Source organism: Elgaria multicarinata, chromosome 1 (assembly GCF_023053635.1).
Source record: "Elgaria multicarinata webbii isolate HBS135686 ecotype San Diego chromosome 1, rElgMul1.1.pri, whole genome shotgun sequence".
Taxonomy (NCBI): domain Eukaryota; kingdom Metazoa; phylum Chordata; class Lepidosauria; order Squamata; family Anguidae; genus Elgaria; species Elgaria multicarinata.
The window spans coordinates 29353991-29373091 of record NC_086171.1 but is presented as its reverse complement, the minus strand read 5'-3'; the positions used below and the strand labels follow the sequence as shown (position 1 = coordinate 29373091).

General features: G+C 41.4%; 1 protein-coding gene across 3 annotated transcripts in view; it reads left to right on the top strand.

Annotated features, from left to right (window-relative positions):
- Positions 1 to 19101, top strand: part of PARD3 (par-3 family cell polarity regulator) — a 680003-nt gene that overhangs the window by 154076 nt on the left and 506826 nt on the right. The gene's annotated exons all lie outside the window — the stretch shown is intronic.

Genomic DNA, 19101 nt, shown 5'->3' with positions numbered 1-19101 from the left:
TTTTTCAAAGGCCAAACTTCTGCTCTCCTTCGAGGCTAGTCATATCACTTTGGAGACCTTCAACATTTCAAAAGTTATTCAGCAAAAAAGGATCTGAAGGTTTCTGAGAGCTTCCGCTTGAAAAGAATCCTGACTCTCCTTGCCCACTTTCCTTTACATTGACTATTGATATAAAAATAGCATAATCTTGTTTTAAGCAATGCAACATAGACAAACATGTCTCATTTACTAATAATGATCTCAGTTCTCTAGATGCCGCTCCTTATGTAGTCGAAATGGCAATATCCTTGGCAACATCCGTGCACAAGAAGGGTAGGCGAGTTTGGGGAACCAAGGTTTGCAGAAGGGGCCATGGCTCAATGGTAGAGCATCTGCATTGCATGAAGGAGGTCCCAGGTTCGATCCCTGGCATTTCCAGGTAGGGCAGAAAAAACTGCCTGAAACCCTGGGGAGATGCTGCCAGTCAGTGTTGACAATACTGGACTAGATGGAGCAATGGTCTGACTCAGTATAAGGTCGCTTCCTATGTTCCTAATACAAAAATAAAAAACTTTTATGGGAAAAGAAAGGCCACACCACACACACACACTTCCACCACACAAAGACAGCCAAATTGGTACTGGGCATGCTCAGTGGGCATAGAATGCTGATGGGAGGGGAAATGGAAAACTGAGACCGGGATGAACGAATGAAATGCAACACCGCAAAAGGTGAACAGAAGCACCCGGCACTGCAACTTACGTTACTTATCCGGTTTAGTGAAGAACAGGGCTTGATTTACTGTACCTCCCATGAAGAACGATCCGACATAACTGCAGCGAGGTGCTCTGTGAACTGCATCAATCCTGGAAATTAAGCAAATGCGTAAGTTTTCTGTGTCGTCTGCAGTTCTTTACTCTTTTGCATAACCTTGGGCTTGGTAGGCAAGGAGAAAGGACATATGTTGGAGCCTCATCTCCAATTACTGGTTATCTTATTCTGCCACCTCCCTGGCTTCTGAGGCTTCAGCAGGCCTTGACTAGCGCCCTTTCAAGCCTACCTTTGTAACCATAATGGCTAGAAATCTTTTTCTTTTTTTCTTTTTTAAATGTGAGATCCTCAGGGAAGCTGACTGCTATATCTGCAGTTGCAGTTCTGTGGGTTTTCTTCTTTTTCTTCGAAATCACAGAGTGTACATAGACCTGTTAATAACTAGGGGTGGGCAAGTAGCAAGCTGCCCAACCCCAAAAAGGATTTGACCCCTTCAACAACCCAAATGAACACTGAACCCCCTAGTGGTGTATGGGTTGTGTGTTAGTATTACATTGGGTCACTCAAGGGCCCCAGATTCATTTCCACATCATGAGTCCTCCTTCTCCCCAAACATTGGCATTTTCCCTCTAAGAATGATGGGAATTAGGGTTTAACCCCAGGATCCCAAGTGAGAGAAGATGCTGCAGCATCTGTAACTCTACAAGAATCTCCTTCCATTTCAAAAAAAAGTGTGTAGAGGGAAGAGCGGGAGGCCAAGCAAACATTGTGTACTTGACCCCTCACAGGCATTAGTGTAGTGGTAAGTTTTGAAGTGTAGGTCCTCATCATGGCAGTCCGCATAGCCAGAATTGCAGGCCCCTGTGTTGAGCGATATCGTTAAACCAGTTCTATTAGTTTTATATCCACTAAGAGTAAAGCTTATGGGTCAAAATTGCCCATTCAGGACCAGGCCACCCTAAAATACGTTACTTTGTACCAGGGAGCAATCCCACCTTCACCTGTATCAGCCTGCCCGCATCTAAGAGCAGAAAGAGAGGCCCTTTTCACTTGCCCACCCGTGAGAGCAATTAGGTGGGTGTCCACATGGGAGAGGGCCTTCTCTGCAGTGGCCTCACACCTTTGGAACAAACTCCCATCAGAAGCCTGTTATGCACTATCCTTGCAGGCTTTTAAGAAGGCCTTGAAAACATTTTATTTTACCGTGGCTTTCTGTTGTTGCTGCCATTGCTGCTGCTGTTGTTGCTGGTTTTTATTGTTGGCTTTTATTATTTTTCATTGCTATTTTATTGTGTTTAATAGCTTTTAACAGTTTAACTGTTTTTATGTATTTGATTGTTGTAAGCTGCCTTGTGAGGAGGTGGCCAAGAAATCTTTTAAATAAATGAAAATAAATAAATTAGCTAAGAGGGAACAGGAAAGTCTGGGTGTGTGTGTGGAAATAATGCCCCTGCTATTTAACGTGCTGGTGCTGTGTCTCCAGTGAGCCATGGCTCAGCTACACCACCGCCCATGGGGGTGAGTGGGCTTGCACAGAATTAGGGTAGCTGACCTGTTCAAGGTGGGCTGTAATTCTGCTCACATGATTGGAGCAGGGATATTTGCCTCATTAATAGAAGTATAATTGCCTAGTATAATAATAGTATAATAGTAAAATAGAAGTATAATAAAGAAGTATAATAAAGAAGTATAATAATAGAAGTATTAATTGCCTAGCATTAATAGAAGTATAGCTTCCAAATCACGTGAGGTACTGGTTCCTCTCTATTCGGCCCTGATTAGGCCTCATCTAGAGTATTGTGTCCAGTTCTGGGCTCCACAATTCAAGAAGGATGCAGACAAGCTGGAGTGTGTTCAGAAGAGGGCAACCAGGATGATCAGGGGTCTAGAAACAAAGCCCTATGAAGAGAGACTGAAAGAACTGGGCATGTTTAGCCTGGAGAAGAGAAGATGGAGGGGAGACATGATAGCACTTTTCAAATACTTAAACGGTTGTCACACAGAGGAGGGCCAGGATCTCTTCTCAATCCTCCCAGAGTGCAGGACACGGAATAACGGGCTGAAGTTACAGGAAGCCAGATTCCGGCTGGACATCTGGAAAAACTTCCTGACTGTTAGAGCAGTATGACAATGGAACCAGTTACCTAGGGAGGTGGTGGGCTCTCCCACACTAGTGGCCTTCAAGAGGCAGCTGGACAACCATCTGTCAGGGATGCTTTAGGGTGGATTCCTGCATTGAGCAGGGGGTTGGACTCGATGGCCTTGTAGGCCCCTTCCAACTCTGCTATTCTATGATTCTGTGATTCTATGTGGGTGTTGCTGCCCTGTTTCTTATAACACCTCTACCAAAAACACAATTCTTGCTGGTTATTCTGAAAGGAATGGAATGTTGCCATGAGGAACCTTGATGATGGCCTCCTCTATGGCAGCACCCACCATCTGGAAAACCTCCTTCGTGCGGCTCTGGAGGCGGAAAATGTAACATCCTTTAAACACCTCCAGAAAACACATCTTATCACACAGGCTTTCCCTGGGCTGTAACTGCTGCTGGGTTTAGTTTGTTTTTATGTGGTGTTTTAAAACTTTAACGCTTTATGTTAAGTTTTGGTTTGTTGTATTTTATGGTTTTAATTGTGAACTGCCCAGAGTGCCTTGACTATTGGGCAGTATAAAAATGCAATAAATAAATAGAAATAGATAAATACATTCTTACCATAGAATAAACAATAAAATGCTGACAATGATGTGGAAGGGTGTAGAAACTCATGTATTGCCCTTGATCACCTTTGACCTTTCTAGCAGTCATTTCGTACAATGAGGGAACCTGAGGGGTTATTGTAAAATTGTTGTCTAGAGTTTACCTGTCTTGACATAGACATTCCTCCCAGCATTAAACAAGACTTCTTGTCTGAGTTTAACTGGGTCCAACTCCTTGTTAGGCAAATACAGGGATGACTATAATAGGGAAGTCAATTCATCAGGCAAATGGTCAAGCAAAGTTTCACCAGGCAAGTAGGGGCTTTACAGAGAGAAGTCTGAAATGCAGCCAAGGTCAAAATCCAGGAGATCAATCAAGTGGAAACACAATAAAAAACAGAGTCAGGCAGGAGTCCAGGGGTCAGTGACACAGAGGTCTAAACACAAGCCAAGGTCGGGGTGATTGGAGTTGAAAAGAAGACATTGTTTCAAGCAATGGGTAGACTGATACTGAAGGCATAAGAACATAAGGAGAGCCATGCTGGATCAGACCAAGGGTCCATCTAGTCAAACATTCTGTTCCCACAGTGGTCAACCAATTGTCGTTGGGAAATCCACAAGCAGGGCATGAGTGCAACAGCACTCTTCCACCCATTTACTAGTGTACATAGGCATACTGCCTCTGATATCCGAGGTAGTATAGAGGCATCAGCACTAGTAACCATTGATAGCCTTCTCCTCTAGGTGTATAAAGGCTTATATTGCCAGAGATTCAGGAGCCCCACCCAGAGCTCAGCTGCATTTTCTTTTTTTACAAGCCTTGCTCCTGAGGAGTCCTTTCCTCTTGAGGTGTCCTCCCTTCTAGTTGAGCACTCTTTCTTAAAGGAGCTCTGTTGGCTTGTTTCTTGAGGTGACAATGTTCTCAGGGCCTAAGTGGTTGGCTAGCTTCTGCTTCAGAGGCTGAGCTCCCCTCTTTTTGAGGGTCACGGTCATCTTTCCCAAGGGTCCAGCTCCCCCAGGTCTCCTGACAGGGTTGCCTCAATGGCATTGCCCATCTCTGGGGGTTCTATCTCATCAGAGGAAGAGGATCCCAGCAGCTAGGGCATAACACCTGCTGAGTACTATTGTATCACTTTGTTTCTCTAGAGCAAGGGTTGTTGAGCCCTTTTTCAGTCCAAGGGCTGAATTCTATTTTGGAGAAGTTCTTGGGCTGCATTCTAGTGGTTAGTGGGCAAAAGGGTGGGGCAGAAATACCCCCAGAATTAGCTTAAAGCTCTTGCTGCCAGTGACTAAGCCTTACCAGAGGCATGTCAACATTTTAGAATGGGAAAAAAGAGCACAAAACCTTGGAAACCACTAAATAGTCAGTAGAAAATGGGTGAGCCCAGGGGGGAAGGCGTGCAGCCATCTAGGGAACCACAGAAGGCTGGATTGGGACTCCAGGAGGGCTGTATTTGGCCCCTGGGCCTGAGGTTCTGCACCCCGGTTGTAGAGGGGCTCCATTCATCATTGGCATTTTAGAAAGAGCAGCCATGCCATTGTTCACCTGATCATGTCTCCCAGGGTAAACAAGAAACAAGGCAAGTTAAAGAGTTCAACTTCAATTTAGGGGACACATTGGGCAAGGCTACTGTCATTTGAGCTTTGAAGTCCCTGCTCCAGAACAGGCATATTGTGTTTCATTTCCAAAGCATAATTTGTTCACACATATTGTCCTCCACAGTTATAAATTTGCTTAGAAGCCCTCTTAGATATTAATCATTTTGGTCCGTCGGTACAAATCTCATTGGCCTGCTCCTTATCACATGACTAAAATTAAAGTGAGGCAAGTGGTAGTGGGGGTGGGGAGTGAGCACTAGGGAATATGGGTTCTTGGTCAACAGCTGTGGGAACAGAATGCTGGACTAGATGGGACCTTGGTCTGATCCAGCATGGCTCTTCCTACATTCTTATGAATGTGCTTCCCAGGGCTTTTTGTCTGGATTTTCTGTATTAGCCAAAGACCTTTTTATGTGCCCAGCTTTTTACCAGCTTTTGGCATCCTATCTACACTGTTGTTACCTGCTGCGTTGTTTGCATCATTGCTGTTGTTTGCGTTTTGTCTTTAGCTTTATTGTAAGCCGCCTTGGAAAGATATTAAAAGGCGCTCTATACATTCTTAGAATAATATATTCCAAAAGGAATGCTGGCAATGCAAAGGAGATAACCGTAATGATTTAGGGAACCCATGTGGCTGCTATTTCGCTATGTAAGGTAGAGGCCAGGCAGTGCAGAAATGTTTTTTCAGCAGGAGCCATGTCGCTATGGAAACGTATGAATAGGGTCTTTGCAAAGTAATGAGAGGGGTGTGTTTGCCTAACATTTCACCCTCTTGCTTTTCCAGCATTGTTTTAAAGAATAGTATTTTCTTTCTGCTTTTTCTTGGTGGGTATCTGTTTTGGTTTTCTGCCTCTTACGCAAACTTTGGTGTGTGTGTGTGAGAGAGAGAAAGAGAGAGAGAGAGAGAATGAGACAGACAGACAGTAGACGTTTGTTTCCAAGAAGGTAAAAGAAATGATGAAATAGCGAAATCCCTTGGGGACATTTTTAGAAATTCTCTTAAGAATTTATGAGGAAATCAACAAGTTTGGCCTTGAGGACAGCAAGGTGAGAATTGATGCACTTGAGCGAGTTCATTCATTAACGCCTGGAAACACACAAGCACAGGAAATGCTTTATTGACTGTTGTGAACATTTGTTTTTCTAAAGTTGTATATACCCTTGGATTCAGTGATTTATTATTTTTTTGGTCTGTTTTACAATATATCTGATGTGAAGTAATACTCAAACCTGTGTGATCCTATAATATTTTCCTGAAAGTAAGTCCCCTTGAAGTCAACAGGACTTACTTCTGAGTAGTCATGCATGTTATCTGAGTAGACTCTGCTGTATGTTATCTGACCCAATTAGTCAGGAAATATTTAGTATTGTGTTTACAGTCATAGTAAAACTGTATAATGTATTTTAAATTGATTAAAGGTAAGGAGATGCACAGGGTTAAAAGTCCTAGTGCGATTTACCACTTTTTCAGAATTTTGCTGCCCAAGAAATCTAATGTAGACCTTTAAAGATGAGACCCAAATTTAACAGAGGGTTAATGAGTTTGGGAAAAATGGATTTGAAATATGCAATCCTTTCAGGGCCTAGAGCTGTGGTGGACAGCTCGATGAAAATGTTGACTCAGTGTGTGGCTGCTGTGAAAAAGGTAAATTCCATGTTAGGTATAATTAGGAAAGGATTTTTTAAAAAAATGCCAAGATCATACTGCCGTTACACAAATCTATGGTGCAATCGCACATGAAAGACTGTTTACGCTTCTAGTCACCGCACCTAAAGAAAACTAATGTAGAATTGGAAAAAGTGCAGAAAAGGGCAGCTAAAATGATCTAAGGATTGGAGCAGCTCCCCTATGAGGAAAGTATGTTTAGCTTAGAAGAAAGGCGAGTATATTAGAGGTGTACAAAATTACATGAACAAAGTTGATAGGGAAACATTTTTCTCCCTCTCTCATAATACTAGTAGCTAGAGTCATCTCATGAAGCTGATTGGTGGGAAACTCAGGACAGATAAAAGGAAGTACTGCTTCACACTGTGCATAGTTAAACTATGGAATTTGATGCCACAAGATGCACTGATGACCATTAATTTAGAAAGCTTTAAAAGGAGACGGGACAAATTCCTGAAGGAGAAGGCTGTCAATGGCTACTAGGTCTGATGACTATGTGTTACCTCCAGTATCAGAGACAGTATGCCTATGCACCCAATTGTTTGGAAACATGACTGGGAGGATGCTATTGCATTCGTGTCCTGCATGTGGGTTTCCCACATGCAGCTGGTTGACCACTGGGTGAACAGAATGCTTGATGAGATGGACCCTTAGTTTGATCTAACATGGCTCTTCTTATGTTAGATTCACCTTGCGATCATAAAGCGATCTGAGGTGGTGAATAATGGCTTGGATTTCTTGCTGGTAGAAACTTGATTTGTTAATTTAGGTTAACAGCCTCTATTTATTTATAATAGTCCCAGAAATAGCTGTTGTTTCAACAGGGAAGGTCATATTTTCTTCAATTTTTATCTTACCTTCCTTCATAAATCAAATGTTGCACGTTAATGGTAATTGTGTATCTGTTAATCATAGATTCCTCTGATGAAGAGGCATTTTCTGGCCTGAAACATGTTGGACTTTTTGAAGCGATTTGTCTTCTTTGAGTATACCTGTTTCTGCACCCATTATGGACTGTTTTTGGCTCTGTTCAGAAGACACCTTACACCGCAGCTTTAACCACGGTGAAAAAGGCAAAACACCTTTTTCACTGTGGTTAAAGCTGTGGTTTAAGGTGTCTACTGAACCAAGCCCTTGTGTTGTTTTCCTTCTTGTTGGACCATGTTAATTGTAAGGCAAGTATGGGTTCAGAAACTGCAGATACAATGTGATTACAAATCTTACACTTGTTTGTGTTGTGTAATGGAGAAGGAAAGCTCAGTCGTGCAGATTTGTAACCCTGATTCGTGGAGCAATTTTAAAAAAGAACTTTTTCACTCATATGCACACCCACCCAGGAAACAATTTCTCACCTGATTTCTCAACTTTATAAAGCATTTCTATGATCCATGTTAGTGTTTCTATTACTGGTTCTCTGTGTGTAGAACAGCTGAACTCCCAATTTGATTTCCCCCCCTGTGCCATCTCTCTCTCTCTCTCTCTCTCTCTCTCTCTCTCTCTCTCTCTCTCTCTCTCTCTCTCTCTCTCTCTCTCTCTCTCTTTTACAACTACTTAATCAGACAGTGAAGAGAACTGCTGTCATGCTGTCTCTGGCAATGTCGCATACTACAGCAGTAATTTCTACACTGGTTTCTGGTCTATTGATCGGATTGCACGTGCCAGCTGCGCGGGTGGAAGATAGTGAGGAGTGCAGCTAGAGTTGAGAAAAGGGAGCTTGAATGATAGATAAGAGAAGCAGATCTATTTTAGCTTTATTATAAAGGTCAGCACAGGTCTCGGGTGTATATATGGTCTGTATTATGCAGTGAAATACACTTACAGGGTGTGAAGCATGTTTTTCTGAATGTCTTAAGGGGAAATGTTGCTACAGCTTTCTGCTCCTCAGCTGGGGTTTGGATACAAATTATAATAGGATCTTGCTATTTAATATTTGGCTGGTTATTTTGTATTTTGAACTAACATTTATTATTATTATTATTATTATTACTATTACTATTACTACTACTATTATTATTTACATTTATATACTGCCCCATAGCCAAAGGTCTCTGGGTGGTTTACAAAAGTTAAAGGTTATCTTCTCAAGCATAGGATTCTGTCCCTCCTTCCTTTGATCCTCTGCTGTGCATCAGGACAGGACCATGGCCTTTGAAGCTTTCATCCTCAAACAGTCCATCTCCCAGATATTAAATAGGTTCGGATGACATGCTGTGTCTTGTTGTGGATTATTTAACTCACAATCAACTGCAGAGCCTGTTCGGGGGTTGTCGTGTCATGCAAACCTGACAAGCATGAGTTATGCGAGTGTTAAACAACCCTAAAACAAACCATGGGTTATACGATGGTTAATGCATGACAACTCCCAAGCAAGGGTTGTATATTCAAAATGGCGGCCACATGTGGGATGTCATGTCATGTCATGCAAACAGCCCACTGGATCCACAGTTCTGCATCCTGCATGTCCTGGCCCAGAACACATAAGGGTCTTACTGGGATCACAGTCTTTCTGTCACCATTGAGCAAAACCACAGAGCATTCCATAGTTGTGGCAGTAATAAAGATATTGGCAATCAAAGCAGCAGTTGTTGGTGAATATCTTTCAACAGCCAAGCACCCAAGTACTGTAGCCTCCTAAGAACTTAAGAAAAACCCTGCTTGATTAGGCCAATGATCCACCTATTCCATCATCCTATTAAAATTCCCCATAACACAGGCTGTCTTGACAGCTTACAAAACACATACAATATTTAAAATACAATATAAAATGATAAACTAATTAAAAACTAACACCACAATTAAAACACAGATTTGAAACCAGAGGACCAGACTATTAAACATTAAAAGCTCCTGGTGCTGAAAATATCAGAAATATTGCACCAGACAAACCTCTCTGGGATGGCTGTTCCAGAGCTGGGGTGCCACTGTCAAAAAGGTCCTCTCACTAGTGTTTACCACCTCACTTGAAGCAGAGCTTGGGTATGTATGTATGAAAGAAGTAAGTCTTTCACCTAACCTGATTCACCTGATTCCAAGCTGTTCAGGGCCCTAAGTTCCTTATGACATCCCATTCACTAGCCATGGCTAGAGGGGGTGATATCTTGAGGATCGCCCCAGGATTGTCCATGTGCATTCACATAACGCACAGGGGATCCCTTCCTTGTTCCGGGATATCGCCGTACTCTTTCCCCCTGCTTTTCCCCATGGTCTCGGGATGATTCCGAGACCGCGGGATGTGTGGCTGGGTGTTGCGATTTGTCCCGGTTCCTCATGAGGAACTGGGTGCGGAGCTCCTCAGGAGCTCTGTGCCCATTGGGGGTGGGGGTGGGGGAGCGGGATTTTTATCATTATTTAAAAAACCTACCGTTTGCCCAGGAGCACTCCTGAACTCTTTTCCGATGAAAAACAAAAAGACGGGTGGACGTCCTCTTTCTTCCTGGACATCACGTGCCATGTGTGGACTGAGGGGGATGATCTCACGATCATCATATTGCGAGATCACCCCCCTCCACCCCCCTCGTTTAGCCATGGCCACTCTTACCTAACTAGACTTCCTGTCAGGGATGGGGGGCTGTAGTTCAGTGGCAGAGCATATGCTTTGCATATGGAATCCTAGTTTCTCCAGGTTCAATTCCCAGCTTTTCCAAGTAGAAAAGAATGTTGCCTGAAACCCTGAAGAGCCACTGGCAGTCAGTTTTGACTAGATGGACTAATGGTCTGACTCCGTATAAGGCAGCTTCCTCTGCTTTTTATGTTTCTTCTACTTGTTGCTTCCTGGATTCCTCTGCTTTAATAATTTCATCTGTTGGGGTCCCAAACAGTCCCTTTATCTTGGCTACCTATCCAAGGAAACTCTTCTGAGTTGTCCCACTTGCACCCTGAGGCATTCAGGGTCTGAGAAAAGACAGACCTGAATACCTAACTTTCCTACCTTGGTCATCGACACATGACTTTCTTCCCCTTCATTCTGCTACTTGGGCCAGATCTACACCAAGCAGGATATAGCTCTATGAAAATGGTATATAAGAGGCAAGAGCCACACGATTGCTTTAAATCGTTATTGAAGTGCACTGACAACGGTTGGGGCTCATTGACACATACCATATACTGCTTTCATAGTGCAGTATCGTGCCTGGTGTAGATCTGGCCTTAGTCTCTTCTGCCCTCCTTGTGCATTGGGAACCTTATAAGCTGAACAGACCAAATCAAAGGCAGTTAGATGCACTATGGAGTCATACCCTCTAGTAATGTAAACCTTACAAACTAGCATGGTCTAGTTACAGCAGCTGTATGGCTTGGAGCAATCTTAGTACCTTGATTTTACAGTGTGTATTTGCAGTATTGTTAATCCATTTTGCTGGTGGGTCATTTGTCGTAAAGGGGGGAACAACCGCTCTTGAAAATCTACTGCACCAAAGCCTTAAGGAAACTCAAGTTTCTGAAAATAAATTAAAGAAATCTGATGAAATATTAGAAGAACATTATAGGGAAACATTGAACATCTGTTGCAATGATGAGCAGTGACACCACGTCTGTAGTTTTCTAAGGAGCCTGGTGTTGCCAGCACAGTTATACAGTGGAGGCTAATCACACTGCTGGGAACTTAATTCTAGCTTTATTGAACATCTGTGGGGTAATTGTATTCCTACTTTTTTAACAACAACCACAACCACCCTGTCTTACTTTTTGTTTTCTTCAGCCGTACGGCATTCATTCCCACTGTGTCAGTTACTGGTGCTTGCCTAATTGTAATGTCGTTGGAAACTTTCACTCACCTCATGGCTCTGTTAATGGCAGCCGTTGATTAACCAGAATGCACAGCCCAGGCCGGGTTTCCTTTCTACTGTAGAGTTAACAGCTGACCCTACTGAGACTGTCTTCTATTGCAGTTGTTTAGTATTCTGGAAAATAACTGCTCCTTATTAACTATGGAGTGGATATTTTGATCAGCCTTTAACAGTCACTCAGAAGACCATATTTCCCAAAACCAGGTGTGTAGCTGGTGCATCTTTATCAGGGAGAGCATGGTGTGTGTGTGTGTGTGTGCGCGTGCTCATGCATACAATTTTTTTGTTCTGTCAGTCTAAAGAGAACCACTGGAAAAATATCCAGTGCATCATGTCAGTTTCTATCCTACTTTTTCTTATAATTGTACAAAGTTGATTGCATTGCACAGCCTTCCTAGGCAGACACGACTTCCCTGATTTAACCCACCAGTGCTATAGACCATATGTAGATCAACCTGAACCTGTCAATACTAGCAAAATTCTCAGCATAATGATGGTGCATGTGTATGCATTGTGAGTGTGTGTGTGTGTGGGGGGGAAGAACTGTGTGCCGAGAGTGGGCCTGTATAAGACCTTGGAAGGACAGAATGCAGAATGTCTCTGTCTGCTCTGAGAGTGTGTGCACTGCATCACTGTGGAATCCCTGTGTATGGGTACTGGCCGCCCATTGTCAGTGCCGGAGAGCAAGTTTTGCTGGCCCCTCACTGTAAAATACCTTCAGAGCAGTATGTTCATTTTCTCCATAGGAGGGAATAGCAGCCATTCACATATATTAGAGAAAATATTACTACTGGATATTTATTTATTTATTTATTTATTACATTTCTATACCGCCCAATAGCCGGAGCTCTCTGGGCGGTTCACAAAAATTAAAAACATTCAAAGTATAAAACAACAGTCTAAAACCATAATATAAAATACAATTTAAAAGCTCAAATTGGGATACAATTGGGGTGGGTGCTACATTTTCTCCTTTCCCTTGGTAACTCCAGTAATAGCAGCTACTGGGAATCAGCCATCCTGCATGGAAGCCCGGACCCTTCAAATTTTGTCCTATTACTCTCTGTGTGCGCTTGATAAAAGCTTAGGAATTGGCTGCTTCTATATTTCATTTATTATTAATTATTGCATTTATATCCTGCCTTTTTTTCCTCCAAAGGTGGCATACATAATCCTCCTCCTCTCCATTGTATCCTCACAACAACAACCCTGTGAGGTAGGTTGGGCTGAGAGTAAATGACTGGCCCAAAGTAATGCAGTGAGCTTCCACAGCCGAGTGTGGACTAGAACCTGGATCTCCCATCTCCCAGTTGAACACTTTAGGCACTACACCACACTGGCTATATGGGGCAAGAGTGTTTATCGCACATGATAGTTTATTGATCATTCATCTTGATCTTCAAGTCGAAAATGTGGGGATATAAAAACGTTTGAATCTTAATGGCTTTCTGCAGCTTAAATCGCATTTGTTGAAGGCTGTTGGGTTTCCCCCATCCTCCACCCTCTCGCTAGTGTTGCCCTACTGTCTAAACTTCCTTCCTGGCTGCCAAATTGATGGGGGATATGATAACTCCAGTGGAGACAAAACAGAACCGTAAAGCTCGTATATTGTGTAATCGGTCTGGTTACCCTGTTCTTCCTTGTACTGCAGGTTTCGCTAATCATGATTAATTGTGAGAGAGGCTACATGAACTGCCATGTAGAGTGGGTTGTAATTAAATAAACATATAATCACTTTAACATAATGCCACTAATATGTACTTAATGGCAGATAGTCCCTTTCAAAAGACCATTCTTGCCTTTGTGATTAAGAAGTCCACATATATTTTTTGAAAAGCACAGATGTTGTTAAAAGCTCAAATTTCAGGTCATAAAAAGTTTATTTCATTCTTAGGCGGTATTGTAGTATAAATAAGCTTTGGGCATCTGTTTTGTGAAGCGCTAATGCTTTCTTCTTCTTTTTTATAAAGAAAAGAAAAGAAAGCCAGTTGGGAACTAAACAAGAGAGATTTATGGTAGCCCTATGGATGGGAAAGCAATAGTCTAAAGCAAGTCATTATTTATATCTTATTAAAAATATATGTGAAGTGATTGTTGTCAGCTTTCTTAGCTTTTTCCATTTCAAAGGAGGATATTATTATGTGTATGTGAGGCTTTCAGTTGTCTTGGAAATAAAATGGCTGTTCTTTCTGGCTCGTTTTCTACATGCAAAAGAACTGTGTTTGTTCACAAAATCACAGGCTTGTTCTTCCAGACGAATAGCCCCAATTTATGTTTGTTTCTGTAACAATTCCACTGCAGATCTCAGCATAATGACCTCTCAGTTTCATCACACCTGGAGAGAGAAGAGGGGAGGATGGACATCCGAATCTTCTTCTTCTGTTCTTTCTCCAATTGGTTCTTATTTGTTGTTGAAAATTTGTATATCACTTTTCAAAAGCTATGCACAATGCAAGTCATTAAATAGGTAAAACAAATCTCAAAATTTTAACTTTTGTAATTTATATTTATATGTTTTAATTGTACATGTTTTAATCTTGTAAACAGCCTTGAGTCCCACTACTGGGAAAAAGGCGGGATATAAATGAATATAATAATAATAATAATAATAATAATAATAATAATAATAATAATAATAATAAATAAATTTAACCATAGCAGAATAAATAGATCTGTCAAAGGGCTTCATATGTGGGTGGAAAGAACTTGACCCTAATAAGCAGGAATAACATCCAGGAGGGGACCATACATGCTTCCTGCAAGAGAGCTTTGTTGAATAAGTACAAAAGAGTTTGTGTTTGCTCAAGAAGCACAAGATAGTACAATAATATGAGAAGTGTCTTGTTTATACAGTCAGATTTGATCATTTATCTGTACAGACAAGGATTTTCACTATGTTTTAGCCATACATCTTCCATACTATCATTGGTCTTGCAAAGATCACTGCATTTGTGAAGGGGACAATGAAGTCCATTCACAAGTCACAGCAATCTTGCCATTCTTTTTCTCCTTTTCAGAATCCCTTCTCTACAGCTAATGGAGAAGAGTCTGGATTTGTTGATCTTGTTGGATGCTTGGTCGGGATTCAAATCAAAAGGAGAAGTGTATATTCTCAGTTCTAGGGTATAAATGCATTATTTTATTTTATTTTATTTAGTACATTTCTATACCATCCATTAGTCGAAGCTATCTGGGTGATTTAGAAGACAAAGCTTAAAACCACAAAATACAATAACATAGTAACATACTACATAAAAGCCATATGTTTAAAGTTAAGCTTTTGTGGAAAGAAGGTGACAAGTTGTATCCTCAACATCACCACTGCATTCTTTGGAATTCACTACCAAGCTGGTACAAGAAAGCAGCAATTTATTTTGTGAAGAATACACAACCTATTTTGACCATAGGCCTTCCTTGGGGACAAAGGGTCTTCATGTGTCTTAGTCTAGTACAACTGACACAGCTCATTCAATTGCATACTTCTACTCAACAGTAGCAAATAAATCAGAAGTGGAAGTAATTTCAGGTAGTGTTTTGCCATTATGTGAACAAGTGCCACTTTTGTTATGGAACTCGTACGCTGGCGATTTCTGTGCATAACTGGCTCTCAGTTTTATGTTATCCAGCCACAAGTGTACTTGAGCAGCAGAAAATCCTTTGTTAGGATATTTTCTAAATAGATACTAGCTTATAAGTGCAAGAGGGGGCAGTAAATGGAATGGACACATGGAAGGGTCAATTGACAGCAAGAAGGAATATAACCGCAATAAAGGCATGGTAAAATGTTTGCCCATACTTTGAGTCGTATGGAAAAGATTTAAAATGATTTTCAAATAGGTGGAGCACTGTGTCCATTTGAGAATGTTACCAGATTTGAATACCTTGAAGGATTTTCCTCTCCCCAGCCCAAAAATACACACACTGGTTAATTTGACTTGTTGAAGCTCTCAAGGCCTCTAAGTAATGCTTAAGGTTATTTTGATTAAAGCCTGCCCTTCTTGGCAATGTATTCAGAACCGACAGATGACATTAACATTCATTATTTGGGGGGGGGGGAGAGAGAGAGAGAGAGAGAGAGAACGCACATGCATTGGAATTCAGCAATATTTCTAAAAGATGAGTGCTGTTAACAGACTCATTTGAAAAAAATGGCAAGCAGCTGTTTCCCGTGGTGATATATATTTGCCATTTTGCTGAAAGGCTGAAAACAGCAGGGATGCCTGGAATTTATTGGACGCTTAAACATGTTGCTCTAAAACATGGGGCTTGTTGTTCTTAGTGCTTATTCATAAATTGAAATCAAGGGATGCCTCCCTTGCAGCCAGCTAAGTGGCTAAGCTGTTTAATTGGGACAGAATTGCACCCACTGAGGGCTGCTGGAAGTCACAAAAACGTTGTGCCCCTTCCATGGGATGTATTAAGAATCACCAGATTACATGCCTGTTTCAATATAAAATGAACTGTTCTACAGTCTGTTCCACTGTGGTTGCTTTCTGGTTAGTTTTACTACAATTTGTATAATACAAATGTAAGTTGAATATCACGACTAATTAGATTTCAGTGTTAGGAGATTGGCTTTAAATAATCTTTTAATGTTTCCAATATGTCTCTAGTATGGTAAGTGTGTTATATTCAGACATAGTTAATTAAGTGTGCATTGTCCCCTTATGGACAGCCTAATATCACCCCTCTCCTTCCATTTCTTCCATTAGACCCTGCTGCAGGCCTGCATTTAGAGCCTTGCCAGGGAACTGTATAAAACTGCTTAATAAAGTTGTTACATTACCAATACCTGTGTGGAGACTGAATGTGTAATTTGTATGGTTCCACTGTCAATGCTGTAGCATAATTAATCAGTCTAGTCTTTTAAAACAAAACAAAACAAAACAAAACAAAGCTTTATTAATCTGCTGTTAAGATCAAATAGACTCCAGTGAAGTCATAGGGTTGGATCCAGGGTATGCCATCATCTGCAAGAGGAAGGGGCCTCCTGGGAGAGGAAGGGCTCTGCTCATGGAAGTCCTCCATACATTTTTTTGGGATCCTCCCTGTCCGCATTCCTCAGTTTACCCTATCTCCTAACAGCATATTCAGGGGGTTGGCAGTGCTGTCATGGAAAAGAGGGGGCAGGGAATTCTACTTCCACCAGCACCATCGATTCAGCATAAATCTAGATCCAACCCTGCGTGTTTAAAAAGAAGATTTTGTCATTTGACACTGACTGTGTTCACACAATGCGGCAGGGCCTTGCTATTTACTGTTTTACTCTGTACAGCACCATGTACATTGATGGTGCTATATAAATAAATAAATAAATAAATAAATAAATAATAATAATAATAATAATAATAATAATAACAACATGGCAATGCACATTCAAGATTGAGTGTGGGCTGTTGTTGAATTGTGGGTTGTTGTGTTGTGTGAACCCAGCAGTTGCTAACAAATCATGGTTTGTTAGCCACAAACAACCCACAGTTCACAACCCAACAACAAACTGTGGGAACTATTCATGGGTTGTTCATGGTTAACAAACCATGGTTTGTTATGCTTAGCCTGGCTGGGTTTGCACAATACAACAACCCATGGTTCAACAACAACCCACAGATCAGTGACAACCCACACTTAACCATTAACAATTGTGTTGTGTGAATCCAGCCATTGTCTCCAATTTAATGTAACCCTGCTTCCAGCATTGAAATTGTATTAAGGAATTTTGTTTGCTGCAGTGATTCTCAACCACTCAACCACAGTTGCTCTTACCTTTTGCAAACCCCAACTTATTTAGTTTGGATTCCTACAAGTGTTTACTCTATATCTGTCATTCTATCTGTATGTTTCATATAACTTCTGTAAGATAGTTGTTTCAACCACTATTTCCCGCAGTCTGATATATTTAGTTTTCTTTACTAAAGAAGCAGGCTAAATGCAGTGTGAGAACCCTGAAAAGTCTTAGCAAATCATTTTGCTTTCAGCCACCTCTTTCTCCTTGTTCTGAGAAGCCCTATTCCTGCAACAGCATCTTCAGTGGAAATTGTCATGAGGAATGCAATTTTAGCATCATATCTTAGCCTCCCACATGTTGAGTTGACTTAGTGGGATTAGTTTCAAATGCGTACTTAACTTTTGTCAAAGTGTTCGGTTCAGCCAAATAACGGCACTGGAGCCAGTGACAACTCTATCAGGTTTTTACTTGCTTATGAAACACGGCACTTGCAGTACATCCTAATTGGCAAGCTTGGTTTTTCCCAGTCGGTGTGCAATCTCTGATAAAGCATTAATCATCTCAAGGTTTCATCCAAGCCCATTGACAGAAATTGTGAAATGTAATTTAGCTTTGGGAATAGAATTAATGTTTTCTAATAGCTCTAAGCTATTTTGTGATTTATTGGTTTCATTGCTTGAAGGTGTTTTTTTTTTATAATCTAAATTGGTTGATTACAAATGATACACAACAGTGTGTATTATAAATTGGCATTATGTGTCTAGTGGAAACCATAATGAGCGCTTTAGCTTCATGTGTGCTATAGATTAGGAGCTATAGGGAAATATGAAGTTGATCATATCCACAAATTGTTCTTCCTACTCATTCATTTTGGGAAGCTGCCTAGTTTTTGGAGATCTCTTTTTTATTCATTAGATCAAGATAATTTTGCAATATTTAATATGAATAAAATCAGAAATGATAAACATAAGGATGGTTAGGAAACATAAGAACATAGGAAACTGTCTTGTACTAAGTCAGACCATTTGTCCATCTATCCCAGTATTGTCAACACTGACTGGTAGTGGCTATCCAGGGTTTCAGGCAGGATTCTTTCCTTGTCTTACCTGCAGAAGCTGGGGATTGAACCTCAGACCTTCTGCATATCAAGCATGTGCTCTATCACACTGAGCTATGGCCCCTCCCTGCTGTTTGCTGGACTGGACTACATGGCTTTGGATTTAAAGAGATTTTGGCAGTGAGGAAAAATAGGGGTGCCTGCATAACATCGGGCTCAATGCAGGTATGCAGCAGTGCTTCAACCCCATCCTCAGAAGGTCCATTTAACCCGCCATGTTGTAGTCATTAACAAGAGGTGTTCTGATTAATCCTCCACATTCAGGACACAGTGGCCTCATCTACACCAAGCAGGATATTGCACTATGAAAGTGGTATGGAAGCGGTATATAAAAGGCAGGAGCCACACTGCTGTTTTATAGTGGTATTGAAGTGCACTGACAACTGTTGGGGCCCATTGACACATGGAATCATAGAATAGTAGAGTTGGAAGGGGCCTATAAGTCCAACCCCCTGCTCAATGCAGGGATCCACCCTAAAGCATATACCACTTTCATGCCGCTTTATCCTGCTTGGTGTGGCTCCTGCCTTTTATGTACTGCTTTCATACCACTTTCAGAGTGCAGTATCCTGCTCGGTGTAGATGAGGCCTTAGACTGAGAGAGGATCAAGCACACCTTTGAGTATCCCCTTTATGAGTTGGCCTCTTTGCCAGTAGAGTTGTCCTGCTGTCTCCAACCTCCCACCACCACCACACACACATGAGGGCAGTCCCTTCAAACAGTGGCCTATATTTAGCTAGATTTTTTTGTGCACCATGAGCA